This window comes from Camelus ferus, chromosome 31 (genome assembly GCF_009834535.1).
Source record: "Camelus ferus isolate YT-003-E chromosome 31, BCGSAC_Cfer_1.0, whole genome shotgun sequence".
Classification (NCBI taxonomy): Eukaryota; Metazoa; Chordata; class Mammalia; order Artiodactyla; family Camelidae; genus Camelus; species Camelus ferus.
In genome coordinates, this window is record NC_045726.1 from 12,327,843 (window position 1) to 12,342,393 (window position 14,551).

At 39.0% G+C, this 14,551-nt stretch overlaps 1 long non-coding RNA gene across 1 annotated transcript; it reads left to right on the plus strand.

Annotated features, from left to right (window-relative positions):
- Positions 1 to 210: 210 nt before the first annotated feature.
- On the plus strand, positions 211 to 14,206 carry LOC116660753. The gene is made up of 3 exons (XR_004316364.1): positions 211 to 370; positions 13,016 to 13,019; positions 14,196 to 14,206. It is a non-coding gene; the product is annotated as an uncharacterized LOC116660753 (long non-coding RNA).
- Positions 14,207 to 14,551: the final 345 nt, after the last annotated feature.

The window sequence follows — 14,551 nt, forward strand, 5'->3', positions numbered from 1 at the left end:
TGGAAGTTGGAAAGAAAGCAGAGGACAGATGGCTGATGAAGCAGAGGGAAGGAAATTGGGTTCTAAAATATATGAGGCTGATGAGGTCGACTGAGGCAGGAGCAGGAGTCCCTTTTAGAGACATAGAACAGGGGTTCTCAAAGTAAGATTCTCAAACCATCGGCATCATTGTCACCTGAACACTTGTTGTAAGTGACTTTGGTCAGAACTGGGTCCCATGAATGACTTTAACCCTGTCCTTCTATTAGAGAAATGGAATTAGCATGATAATTCAGGCTAATGAGAATGTGCCTCATAGCCGGAGATTAAGTCAGCTTCCCCACACTTAGCTGCGTGGAGGAAGCAACTGTACAAAGAAACCTGGAGATCTGTCAACAAGGAAGAGGGAAATAAAAAATGAGTAGGCAACTGACAGTGTACCCTACACTAAGAACAAAATAAGTGTTTTTACATTTTATAAGTTTTAACCAAATGGATTCATTCATTCATAGGAGTTGAAAAAGCAAATCAAGTTGGAGAGATTAAAATGAAAAATGAAACTCCTTTGCCCCATACCTCCCAATCTAGTTTGTCTCATAGGAGTGACACTATGTAACCTTTATAACGATCTCTGAAAGTACACTTGAGTCTTCACATTAGCTCATGCTCGCTTCCTTGGCAGATGACTTGCTCCCAGGTTTGTTAGCGCTGATGCGTCTGCCGTCGTTGGGACTGGGGTATTTACCTTTTCAAATGAAGAACAGAGTGAGGATCAAAGCTATCAACTCAGGGGCTTTCAGACATGATTTGTCTCTTGAATTCTTATTGCCTACGCTATCATAAAATATTCTCTTTCCACATAGCTGATAGGTGCTTGAATAGACGCCATCTCCCAGATGACAGCCAGAGGAGACATTTGTCATTTGGCACTAGCCTTGATGGAGCCATTCTGTGATTAATGGTTTTGGCAAGTGGAAGCCAAGATAAAACTCAGGTATTATAGCTTTGGGAACAAAGACTTTTGGTACGTTTTCCTGGGCAGTTACTTTGTGTTTGACAGATTGTACTCAAAGCAATGGAGATGAATATGAAATAACTTTACCCTGAATGGCCTTTTGGGGAACATATTCCTTTTAACGTCTCAGTTCGTAGGGCCTGGAATCTTTAGAGTTTGGTAACAGACACCTAAGTAGACATGTTTTGCTGAGTATTCAAAATTCTTTTCACATAAGGCATCATTATGTGAAATGATGCCTTATTTCACATAATGAGGCAACTCTCTGGTCTAAAGAATGTTCATATACAAGGAACTGAGAATATCAACATGTGCCTCAGGTTTTGAATGGGCAAACTGAAGTGCAGTGACTCAACATCTCACCAATTGTCAGAATTAGGGCCATGTATAAGATCCAAGTCTCCTGGATTCTGGCTTATTCCTAGTTACTCGGCATGACTATTTCTTTGTAGCTTCCAAACCAGATGAGGTCATTGAGTTGCCATAGCAACAGACAAATAAATATCTAAAGTCAGCGCTTCGGGGTTTTTTGGGGATAGGCTTCAATTCTTTGCCATAAGTTGTCAAGGAGGAGCCAGGTGGATCTGAGTAATCTTAGGTTCATAAGCCCCATGCTCACCCTACTCTTGAAGCTTCCAACAAGAGGAGAAGTTTACCTAAGGGGATTCTTAAGGGCTTTCCTTCATTTCCTAATGGCATCTCCACATCTTCATCAACCCTTCGCTCTCCAAGTTACTTCCAGTATAACAGGTGTTTCTGTCTGGTGAGTTTCCAGGCAGGAAAAATGACAGAATCATTGCTTTTGCTTTCGACAACTTTTCCGTTTCCATGGAAATCTAGTTTAAACTAAATCTTCTGTTTCCTGATATTTCTACCACCCAGTGGGCTACTCGTGTATTCTCTGCTTGGAACACTATGGGTACTAATAGAAATCTTGAGATATTAGTTTGAAAATGTTAAGTTTTTGAAGCTTCTATTTTTCAGTATATTATTTCTCTCTCTTCTTCATGCTGCTAATAAGTTGGAAAGAAAGAAGGATATTTTGATGAACACAAAGGATTCAAGCGATGACCCAAAACTCACAGCTTATCAGTAAGGCTTACCCTCACATTAATTTTCTCATCTTTATAGGATTAATTAGTTGGCTTATAGCTTACCCTATTTAAAAAAATGTTACATTCAAGACTAATGAACAAATGAGGAGTGATAGTGATTACTTATATGTGTTATGGACTGAATATCCCCTCCAAATTTCTATGTTGACAACCTAGGCTCCAAGGTGATCATATTAGGGGTGATTATGTTAGGAGGGCAGAGCCCTTATGAATGAGATTAATGGCCTTATGAAAGAGGCCCCAGAGAGTTCTCTCACCTCTTCCACAACCTGAGAACACAGGGGAAGACATTGTCTATGGACCAGAATGCAGAATCTGAAGGTGCCTTCCTCTTGCACTTCCAAGCCTCCAGAACTGTGAGAAATAAATTTCTGTTGCTTATAAGTACCCAGTCTATGGTATGTCAAAAATAGTAGGCAGAATGGAGTAAGCCAGATTTCTAAAATACTACATCTTTAAGACTAAGATTTGGGGTGGGGGGGGAAGGCAGAGTCTGAATAATTTTTTTAAATAAAGCTGTGTTAGTTCATAAATCATAAAGTGTTTAGGAAAAGAAGGATAAGTTGATGATGAAGAATAGTAACTCAGCTAAAAAATATAGGCAAATGATGTGATGGGCTGAGAAAAATCATGCCCTTTAAGATAAAATATCTTTGAATGGACAACATAAGTAAACTTCCAAAATGTTATTTTGATTAAAAGTAACACAGCTGTTCAGTACACACTTCAACCAAAACATCAATTAAATATGCTTAGCAAATGTCTACGCTAATTTTGCTCAGTGCTGTTCCATGTATTGAGAAGAGCACAGAATAAATGCATGTGGTTGAGCCTTTGAGAAACTTTCATCCTGGTTGAAGAGGCCTGATATTGTACAAGCAGCAGTTTAAGCAAAACATAGGGAGTAGGTGAAGTCCATTGTGCAAAACAATTCTAAACTACTTTTAGTGTCTCATACATGGGAAGGTCAAATCAATAATGATCCTTTTTATCATGGTGGCTCCATGGAGGAGGCAGGAAAAAATCATCCTTATAATCATGGAAATTTCTAGTGCTCATATTTATCCTACACTTTGATATATTAAGGTCAATCCAGTGAATGAAAAATGAAGGATTTCTACCATATTCAAATATTTGTAGCGGAATGCTTTTGTAAAGTCTGTTACTTCCAGAGTATGTTTATTTAGTGTTAATTTAAAGCATAGAAGAGAAGGAACAGGATGGAAGAGAGATCTGGAGAAATGAAGGAAGAAAGAAAGACCTTTTTAAACATCCTAAAGGAATTCTCTGTTCTGCTTCAGTAACGATCGGCTGGAATTTACTCTAACAACGTGTCGAAGGGTAATTTTCACTTTGCCATTTCCGTAAACTCTCCTGTGTAATTAACCTGCATTCCCTCCCATATTAAAGTCAAATTTGGTTAAAGAAGATGCATCAACTAGTTCACAGAGAGCTGTCTAAGGCATTTTTTTTTTATGAAAGTTTTTCAGAGTGTCTCTCCTACACCTTCTCCCATTGTCTAATCCTGCTTGACCTCCAAAAAAAAAAAAAAAAGGAAAAAAAGCCAGGCTTCTTGGTTTCTTTCTGACCTATCAAAACTGAAAATGAGACATGAGGTTTTTCTGGATGCTATTAAATTTAGAGGCCTTTATATGAGGTCCTCAGGGATTGATTTTTCTTCTTTGCAAGGTTAGATTTTGCCAAACCTTCCTTTACGCCCACCACACTGTACTTCCTTAATTTCATGTCTTTCCATGGACGGGTCTTACCTTCTCTACCAAACTGTGTGTGCTTTGAGGGCAGTGGTGGTGGTGGTGGTGGTAGAGGCATAAATACATCTCTTGGGAGCATCAAGGCAGCAATGTGGTCCTAGAGAAAACTCTGAAGAAGCAGGAGGCAGGACTGGGAGCATCAAGGCAGCAATGTGGTCCTAGAGAAAACTCTGAAGAAGCAGGAGGCAGGACTGACCCCTTCAGTTGGAGGAGACAGTGCACTCCCCGGGGGACAAAGGGAGAGCTGGTTTCTGAGCATAGAGTTTAGACTTGGGTGTTGAGATCATTTCTTAGTTAAAATGGTTCTCTCTCTCTCTCTGTGTATTTTAAGAATGAGATGCTGTGCTGGTTAATTTTTTTATGTCAACATGACTGGGCCGAGGGACGCCCAGACAGCTCATAAAACATTATTCCTGTTGTATCTGGGAGGGTGTTTCCAGAAGAGACTAGCATTTGAATTACCCAGTACAGTGTACAAAGACCATCCTCAACAATGTGGTGGAGGCGGGCATCGTGCAGTCCGCTGAGGGTCCAGATAGAATGATAAGGTGGGGAAGGGTGAATTCTCTGTCTCCTCCTGAGCTGGGACATCCATTTTCTCCTGCCCTGAAAACACTGGAGCTTCTGGTCACCAGGTCTGAGGATTCAGACTGGAATCTATGCCTTCAGCATCCTGGTTCTCAGGTCTTCAGACCTGGACTGAATTGTACCACCAGCTTTCCTGGTTGTCCAGCTTACATTCTGGGACATAGCCCAGGCTTCAGAATTGTGTGAGTTGATTCTCATAGTATCTCTTCTTGTGTATATCCCATGGGTTCTGTTTCTCTGGAGAACCCTGACTAATACAGAGCTGCATCTCTTAGCCCCTTGCCATTTTCAACTATGACATCACTCTATAAGTGACCCAGAAAAGGCCATTGCTTTCTGTTCCATAGGGGCCACGAGGTACTGACAGCTCAGGAGATGCTACACTGGCAGTTGTGGGAGCAACAGAGGAGGCACAGGGACAGCACTGTGGTGCTGGTGACAATCAGAATCTTTTAATCAGATGTTCAGGATGCTTGAGTTTCAGACCCCGTATCTTCACTAAATCTACTTTAGCTCTAAAATCTGTACTTCATCAAAGCTGTGTTGCTTCCATAGTTTTCAGTTTATTGGGAGCAATTAATTTTGTACACATCTGCTGTTGGTCTATGGGTCCCCACCTGCCTGAATGAAAAGGTTTTTTTTCACACGTGACTTGGGGTTCTTTATTCCCCGGGCAGGCTAAGGGTTACAGGATGCTTTTTTCTAAACGTGCTATTTAGGGCCTTTGCCACCATGATTTTTCTTCCGGTTAAGATGCTGAATGAGCTGGTAAGCGTTTTGCTCTCAGGTTGCTGGCGCAGTGGGACACAGCCCAGTGGTGTGGGCAGCTCGGGTTCCATTTTACAGATCCCAGAGTAATTCATTTATTTATTTGTTACTCATGTGTGAAGCAGTTGACTTTTGAAACCATCTGGCTTATAGTTTCAGGAATAATGCAGCAGCCTTTCAATTGTCCCCTCACCTCCCATTCTTGGAGAGGCCAGTACATTTAATTTCAGAAATGGAGGAATCTTGATTGGCTGCCAAGTATCAGCTTTCAGGGCATTTTTTTATAGTTCCATTTCCACACCTCCCAGAGATCAGGGTGGTATGGAGAAGCTTACGGTCTTTTGCTCTGGCTTGGGTGTTAAAACAAATAAAGCTGTAATAAGACAAGTGTCCGTACAGCTTTGGATGCTACAGGACTATTTCTTCCAATTTTCAAAACAGGGTGAAATACAGCATCAATCCTTTTGATAGCTTCTTGGCTTCTAGACCAATATTGATTTCTCTCTCTCTTTTTGCTACATATGTGCTTATTTTTCATGTTAGCCTTTGTTATTTGCTCTGGCTTCGGTTTTGTATTTTTTTTGTGGGATACAATTATTTCAATTTATCATCTAACTGTGCAGAGGAAAACCTTGTGCTGCTTTTTGGAATTATACCCAAGAAGTATTGGAGACAGAGCAGAATATGTTCTTATTTTCAAAGATGTCCTGGTGTTTAGTTAGTGATTCTTGTCACAATCCTAGTTAATGTAGAACATTGAGAATTAGTTACACTGAAATGTAGTAGGCAGGAGAAATAAAACATCTGAGATTTAGGATTTGTTTCTGATGCTGGTTATGTACGTAACATTCGCCTCTGGGATGCAAGTTTCCTTGAATTACACTGGTAATCCTGTTTCTTGCCTGTCCCACTTATTCTCTGTGCCACGACCAAACCGAACCACTTCTTTTTTCTCTAGATATTTGCACACTATCCTACTTTGCAACAGTTCCTGTTTTTTCTGCTCCTCCTAGCTTTATCCATAACCCCTCTAAAAGAGCATTTCTCATCTCCTCAAGTCGCAACTCTTTCTTCTTATCTCTTCTGTATCCTGAGCCACAACTTCCTTTTGGTGGCCATAGGAAATTTTTTCCTGGACCTCCCATAGCACTTAATTTCCATCTTTTCAATTTTCTTCTCTTTCCTCTTATATGTCCTTCCTTCCTTCCTCCCTCCCTCTTTCTTTCTTCCTTCCTTCCTTTTCTCTGTCTCCTTCCATCCGTCCATCCACTCATCCATCTATTATCATTTAGTATCATTGTTTTTTTTTTCCTCTTGTATCTCTGTACCCTGATTTATCCTTGTATCCTCTCACTATATCCAGAATGCCTTACTTATGATCTTATAATAGCTAACCATTAAATATTTACTGATAAGTCAATGAATGAAAATCCCTGTAGACATTACTACATAATAGATGCTTTAAAAATTTTTTTGCTATAATTACAAATTCCCTAACTGGATCCTTGTTAACCATTTCAAGTTTTGCTCTTTTTTTTTTTTTTTTAAATCACTCTCATTATATGAAACAGGCGGGTAGTAGACTAGAAATAGTTAAGATTAAAGACATAAAAGTGGAAAGAGAAAACATTATCTCGTATTTATTTTATTCCCTTTACACGAGTGAAGGCAGGAAGCCTCACTTCTCTTGTGCATTCTGAAATCCATCACATTCTGTCTCTAATGGGGTGAGGTTTTTTTTTTTTTTATTCTAAGTATTTCTTGAATACTTTTTGCAGCAGTTGAGTCTTTTCTTAACCAAAATGTAACTTTTTCAAGTTTCCTCTGACACAAACTGCTATGTGTCTTTTACTTTGTATCATTATATTTGGTAAGGAAATTAGAAGTTTCAAGAGTGATTGTAAATTACTTTGTCATAGGCACTGAGAGGTATTTTGTAGGAGAGCAAGGTGGCATTGACTTCAAAAGTGCAGGGCAGCATCATTTCCCTTATAAAGGTATCAATATATTAATCTTTGGAAATGAATGTCTACAATCATCTTAAAATAAATTGTATTTTCAGCCTGCACAGTCTTCAAATAAATGAGTGCTGTAATTTTTAGGATTCTCCATATAAGTCTATTTGATGAAAGCTGGTTTATGTAGATTGCATCATTCTATTAAAGATTCAAAGACATCTCCAGGGATTGCCTAAGAATAGGCACTTATGCCGAACTTTGAAAAGAGAATTCCACCAGAAACGTGAGAGTCATAAGATAGTAATGCTCTACATCTTGTGAGTAATGTGGAAAAGACCAGATTGGGAGGAGAAAGTGCTGGATGCTGAGAGAAATGCCTGGGTCAGGAGCTAAGGGCCATCTGCAATCCAAAACAGGCAAGTCTCGGTGAATGTAGCAAGCCTCCATTCCATTCCCAGGCAAGCAACCACATTAATATAAAATGAGGTACAGCCTAGTAGTTTGGGAGGAATGCTGCCAGTTTTGAAATTTCTGGACCACTCTAATGCTCACTGTTGGTACAATAAGATCTTTTGGCTATTGAATTGGATGCAGCGTAATGTAGGTTGCAGTGAATAGTTAAGATTCCTGGAAAAAAAAAGTTGCCATGATCTCCTAATTGAAAAAGGCCCCAATGCAGGGCACATGAAAGCCATAAATCTACAGTCAATTAATCTTTGACAAAGGAGGCAAGAATATACAATGCAGAAAAGAGGTCTCTTCAGCAAATGGTGTTGGGAAAGCTGGACAGCCGAATGTGAATCGATGAAGTTAGACCCCTCACGTCCCACACAAAAATAAACTCAAAATGGCTTGAAGACTTAAAGACATGACACCATAAAATTCCCAGCAGAGAACAAATGCAAAACATTCTCCGACATAAACTGCAGCAATGTTTTCTTAGGTCATCCTCCCAAGGCAATAGGAATAAAAGCAAAAATAAACAAGTGGGACATAACCAAACATATAAGCCTTCACACAGCAAAGGAAACCATAAACAAAATGGAAAGACAGCCTACAAATTGGGAGAAAATACTTGCAAATGATGCGATTGACAAGGGCTTAATTTCCAAAATATATAAACTGTTCCTACAGATCAATAACAGAAACAACAAGAAAGACAACCAAATCCAAAAAATGGGCAGAAGACCTAAATAGACATTTCTCCAAAGAAAACATCCAGATGGCCAACAGGCACATGAAAAGATGCTCAATTTTGCTAATTATTAGAGAATTGCAAATCAAAACCACAATGAGTTATCACCTCGCAAGAGTCAGAATGGCCATATTAAAAAATCTACAAATAATAAATGCTGGAGAGAGTGTGGGGAAAAGGGAACCCTCCTACATTGTTGGTGGGAATGTAAACTGATGCAGCCATTATGGATAACAGTATGGAGGTGCCTTAAAAAAGTAAAAATAAAGTTGCCATATCATCCAGGAATCCCACTCCTGGGCATATGTCTAGAGGAAACTCTAATTCAAAAATATACATGCACTCCAATGTTCAGAGCAGCACTGTTCACAATAGCCTAGACATGGAAACAACCTAAATGCCCATCAACAGATGACTGGATGAAGACAATATGGTATATTTATACAATGGAATACTACTCAGCCATAAAAATGATAAAACAATGTCATTTGCAGCAACATGGATGGACCTAGAGGTTATCATACTAAGTAAAGTAAGTCAGACAGAGAAAGACAAATATCAAATAATATCACTTACATGTGGAATCTAAAATATGATACAAATAAACCTATTTACAAAACAGAAACAGACTCACAGACATAGAAAACAAATTTATGGTTACCGAAGGGGGAAGGGGGGATAGGGGAAGGGTAACTTAAGAGCTTGGGATTAGCAGATACAAACTACTATATATAAAATGAACAACAAAGTCCTACTGTACAGCACAGGGAACTATATTCAATATCCTGTAATAAACTGTAATGGAAAATAAAAATAATCTTAATTTTCTCTCCTTTTTTATTTTCCTTGCTACTCACCCACACCAACAAAATTGTGCAGCTCATGGCCGTTAGATCAGATTCTGCAAGATATAAACAATTAGAAGAAATAACTGCTGCTAGATGCCTTTGTTCTATTTTCTGAAACATAAGCTTGCATCTTTCTCACTCATCTCATGAGATTATTGACAGATAAAATGGGTCAGACTATGAGAACATTTAATTGTGCAAGAATTCATTGAAAAAATCATGATAGTATTATTGCCCTAGTTCTGTGGTGCCATTAAATACTTTTTTAAAGAAAATCTATTTCCATCTAATATTTATTTTAATTTAAACTCAAATTCAAATTTAAAAGTTTATCAGAATTAGTTAAGGCAATGATTAACTTTATCTCCTTTCTAAATAAACAATACAAATTCTAGTCATCAGAATTTTATTTATGAAAAAAATTATTCAAAATTTGGATGCTGTTGCCTTAGGAAAATGATTGCATAAACTTGTGTTCATTATGTGGTGACCTATAGAGGAAAACGAGTATTTTCAAAAAAAAAAAATAAAATAAATAAAAGGGGTTTCATTGGAAACTCACTGGAAAAACTGAACAAGGTCATAACAAACAGTACAACAGTTTGCACTGAACAGAGTTTCATCCTATTTGTAGACCTCAGTACCAAAGCCACACCGACATTGATGTGTGGGGAGGAAGGAGAGAAAATTAAGTCATGTAGCTTTGCTAACGGAGTGGTGATATAAATAAGCATGGTACCTACCGAACTGGAGAGAAAAAGTGAAGGGCCAAGACATGTCAGTGACTTCTGTCTCATCAGAGCACACACGTATCAGATAACTTATCTGGGATGAGAATTCCTCTTTTATTGCTCTGTCACTATAATGGAAAAACTCGGATTTTTTTTCCTCCCTGACTAGGGGAAATCCCAGTTCTTCCCTGCTGTGTACTTCTTTCCTGTGTTTCCTTTATTTTTATACAGACTATTTCACTTCTGGTCACTTCCATCCACCAAATGTGGGGAGGTTTTTCACGACACCAAGCAATGCTGTGTGACACCAGCTGGGAGTCTTACAATTGAACTCAATGCTGGCTGATCAGACCTTACAGGTTAAGGGCTCGGTCCCACAAGACGGCGCCCCACTCCCCACCATGCATGCACACTTCAGATGCTAGTCTCCGCTCAAGAAATCACCTGTGCTTCTGACCAACTGGCTATAGATTAGAAGTTCCTTAGGTTTGATTCATTTGTTAGAGAGGCTCACAGAACTCAGGGAAACATTTATGTTTACCAGTTTACTAAAGGATATGATAAAGGATACAGATGAACAGCCAGACGCAGAGATACGTAGAGTGACGTTTGGGAGGGTCCCCAGCCCAGGAGCTTCCATCTTCACAGACTTGGGGTGCATGACCCTAGCACCATGTGAATGTTTTCACTAACCTGGAAGCTCCCCGGACCTCATGCTATTAGGCATTTTATGGAGGCTTCCTCATGTAGGTATGATCAGTTACTAACTCCATTTCTAGTCCCTCTCCCCTCTCTAGAGGGTGAGGAGTAGGGCTGAAAATTCCAAGCTTCTGATTATGGCTTGGTCTTTCTAGGGAGCAGCCTTTATCCTAGAGCCCCCCAGGAGCCCACCCAGAGTTGCCTCAGTAGGACAAAGGATGCTTTTAGTGCTCTTAGGAAGTTACAAAGCTTTTAGGAGCTTTGTGCCAGGAACCAAGAGCAGAGACCAACATGTCTACTTTCTTTTCTTTTTTTACCCCAAAATATTTTGATAATGAATCAAACACTTCGGAGGCACACAGAAAATTGCTTGACTGTATCGCAAGAGAACCTTTATTTACTTTTGACACCACCGTCTTTTTCCAGATTTCTTAAACGGTGAACATCTGCTTCATATTTTGGTCCATGGTAACTGCTGTTTGACGGATTTAAACAGTCAGTTTCAAAGACATTCTTTTACCCTCAAAGCTTAAAATCTTTTAATTCTTGAAAAGATTTTCACTTTTTAATTACTTTTTTCTTTCTTCTGAGATTTTTACATGTTCAGTATTGTTGACGTTAGGAATAAGAAAAAAATAGGAAAAAGCAAACCGAGGTACAATAAAATGTTACTGAAAATAGTGTGGACATGTTGCTAGTCTACAGTGCCAGGTGTGTTTAAAGACTTTCAGTTTTATTACTCCTAAGAGGTTAATCAAGTGTTTTCAAACAAGTTCAGCAGGAAAAAAAAAAACAAAACTTTAATAAGTCAATGAAGTGATTAATGATTGTTTATTCAGGATAGTTTTTTTTTTTCAAATTTATTGAATGTGGTTGAGCGTGAATTCTTAATCTGCATAATATCACTTGGGTTTCATGATAGAGCTAAATTGAAGAATAATGGTGGAGACGCAGAGCAGTGGTCTTGAAACAATTTTACAGACATACATACTCCAGAGTGTATATTTTTTAAACTTCTGGATATCAACCTTGTATCCTGCCATGTAGCTATAATCACTTATTTAGATTTAGGACTGTTTTTTGGTCTGTTCTGTGGACATTTTGATATAAATAGTCATGTCTTCTGCAAACAAAGACAGTCTTATTTCTCCCTTCACAATCTGTAGTAAAGGCAGACCTCATATATTGCAGGCTTGGTTCCAGACCACCACAATAAACCAAACACTGCAATAAAGCAAGTCACACATTTTTTTGGTTTCCTGGTGCATATAAAAGCTATGTTTACACTATACTGTAGCCTATTAAATGTGAAATAGCATCATGCTTTAAAAAATACTCATAATTTAATTTAAAAATATTGCTAAAAAATGCCAAGACAACCGCAGTAGCAACATCTAAGATCCCTGATCGCAGATTGCCATGATGAGTATAATGATAGTAAAAAATTCTGAAATATTGTGAGAATTACCCAAATGTGATACAGAGACACAAAGTGAGCAAATACTGTTGGAAAATTGGTACTGATTCCTTGCTCGACGTCATGTTACCACAAACCTTCAGCTTGTAAAAAAATGCGCTATCTGCAAAGCATTATAAAGCGAAGTGCAATAAAATGAGGTCTACCTGCCCTTTTTATTCCCTTTTCTTGTCTTTCTAAAAAACCCATCTGCTGAATTTTTTTAAATACAAATTCCTGCACCTCCACCCAGAAATTTGTGATGTAAAAGGGGCCCTAGATCTATATTTTTATGTTTCTGAGGTGGGTATTACAATCATTCAGATTTGGAAATGACCACGCAAAATTAAATGAGTGGCTAATATGAGTAACTTTCCCAGAGAAATAAGTGAAGACTGATAGGATTTGTCTGGTTTCAACTTGCAGAAGATAATGAGAAATGTGTCTCAGTTCCCCATTTCAAACTCTGTTCTCTCTTCTAACCTAAAATTTAAGACACTTCCAATGGGAAAAGTATTTGTCTATTGGGCTGTATTTTTGTTTATTTTTTCATTGCTGATGTTGGATTCTCTGTATTTTTATATTTCTTTGGGTATTTTGATTATCAGCTAACAGGGAGAAAGATGCTTGTGCTTATAATAATTATTATGGGGATGATGATGATTTTAACTATCATAATGAGTACATAGCACTATGAGACATCATAGATATAAACTGGGCATGAATTATCACATTTAATCTCTGCAATCATTTTGAGAGGTAGAGAGTGCATCTCCATCTTATCAATGATTCTAGTTGTCATCTTACTTGGAAATTTTCAGCTACATTGTGAAGAATAATAGAAAGCACTTGACCACATGACATGGTGGTGAGGGGTCCCAGGAGAAAGAGGAGAGTAGAGAGAAGGGTTAACACAAGGCACTTTACCAATGCTAATTCCAGCCCACTCAGGACCAGGCTCAATGAGAACCGAGCCTACTGGTACAATTAGAAACCCCTCTCCAGCAAATATGATCTAGAACCAGCCTAATTAGCCTAATTTCCTTCATGGTTTCAGCACTAATTCCCAGCATTCCTAGTGTAAAGGACTGATGATGAATTTGGGGTTTGGTGTCCACAGGAAAACTGAAACTGAACTGAAGCGTAAATCTACCTTCACTGTGTGTGGACTAGTTTTCTTGAACAGTTCTTGACAACCTGGTGCCTTGGATGGTTCCCTTTGGGAAATGCAGCCTCATTTTGAAACCCTGAGAGTTGACTAGGATCCTTGACCTTCTCATTTTATGTGTACCCATACTTTTCTGGGGGACTGGATTCTGCCTCAGACCTCCCTTGTCCCATCGTTTAAAAATGTTTTTATTTTTAAAAATTTCATTATTTTTCCAGTGTATGTACACACACACACACACACACACACACACACACACACACACACACACACATTTCCTTCATCCACTCATCTGCTGATGGACACTTAGGTTGTTTCCATTATGTTGCATTGCTTCATCTTAAATGAACTAATTTTACCTGGCGAGAAGAACTCCTGCCCCCAAACCTGGATGTGGCCTCAATGCATTCTCTTTGATCAGATTCCATCTTGCTCATGGAGTTTTGCTTGCATGACTTTTCCTTTTCCTTGCTCTCGTGGTTATTTATAAGTGTCCTGCTTTTCCCTTCAAGAAGGATAGGCTCTTGCCGCACAGTTACTTTTCCCAGTTTCTTGTCCTGCGCTGGTAGGGCCATGCTCTGCTTTCCTCTGCAATCAGGTGCTCCACATGCTACAAGTCCAGGAGAGAATTGCCTCTGACACTTGTCTTTATCTGCCCTGAATTTCTCATCACTGTTTCTGCAAGGAGGCTCCTCTGATTCTCACGCAATTGGGCAACTGGGATTTCTAGGAGCCTGCCCTATTTTTTTTTTCCTCCCTGAAGTAGACACATGCCCTTCAGAACTTTGGTGACACCAACATTACAGAAACTCCAAAAATATTTTATCTGTCTTTGAAGATTTTCTATCTTGAAAAAGAGAAATCTCAGACACAACTCAGGATTGCCTATCTCTGGGTACAAAGGCGGAAGAGCATAAAATCTTGGGGGACTGGAAACCCTTCCTGGGCACTTCCGAATGAGAGGAGTATATTTGGGTTGGCCCTGGGAAACTTGGCCAAAAAATATTAAGCTGTTAATCCTTTTGAGGCACTGGGAGTCCATCTCCTGAATGCTAAAGGATTGCAGCACACTAGTGAGCCCACTTTATTATTTCTCTGTCTTATCTCACCAGGAGCTTCTCACCCAGGTGTTCAAAAATGTCACGATCTGAAATTTCAACAGTGTTCTCAATTCCAGAGAGACAGCACTTAGCTGGGGAATTGATTGGAAGCTTTGAACAAGAAGGTCAGGTGGCTGAGGAAAAAACCTCCCCAGCAGG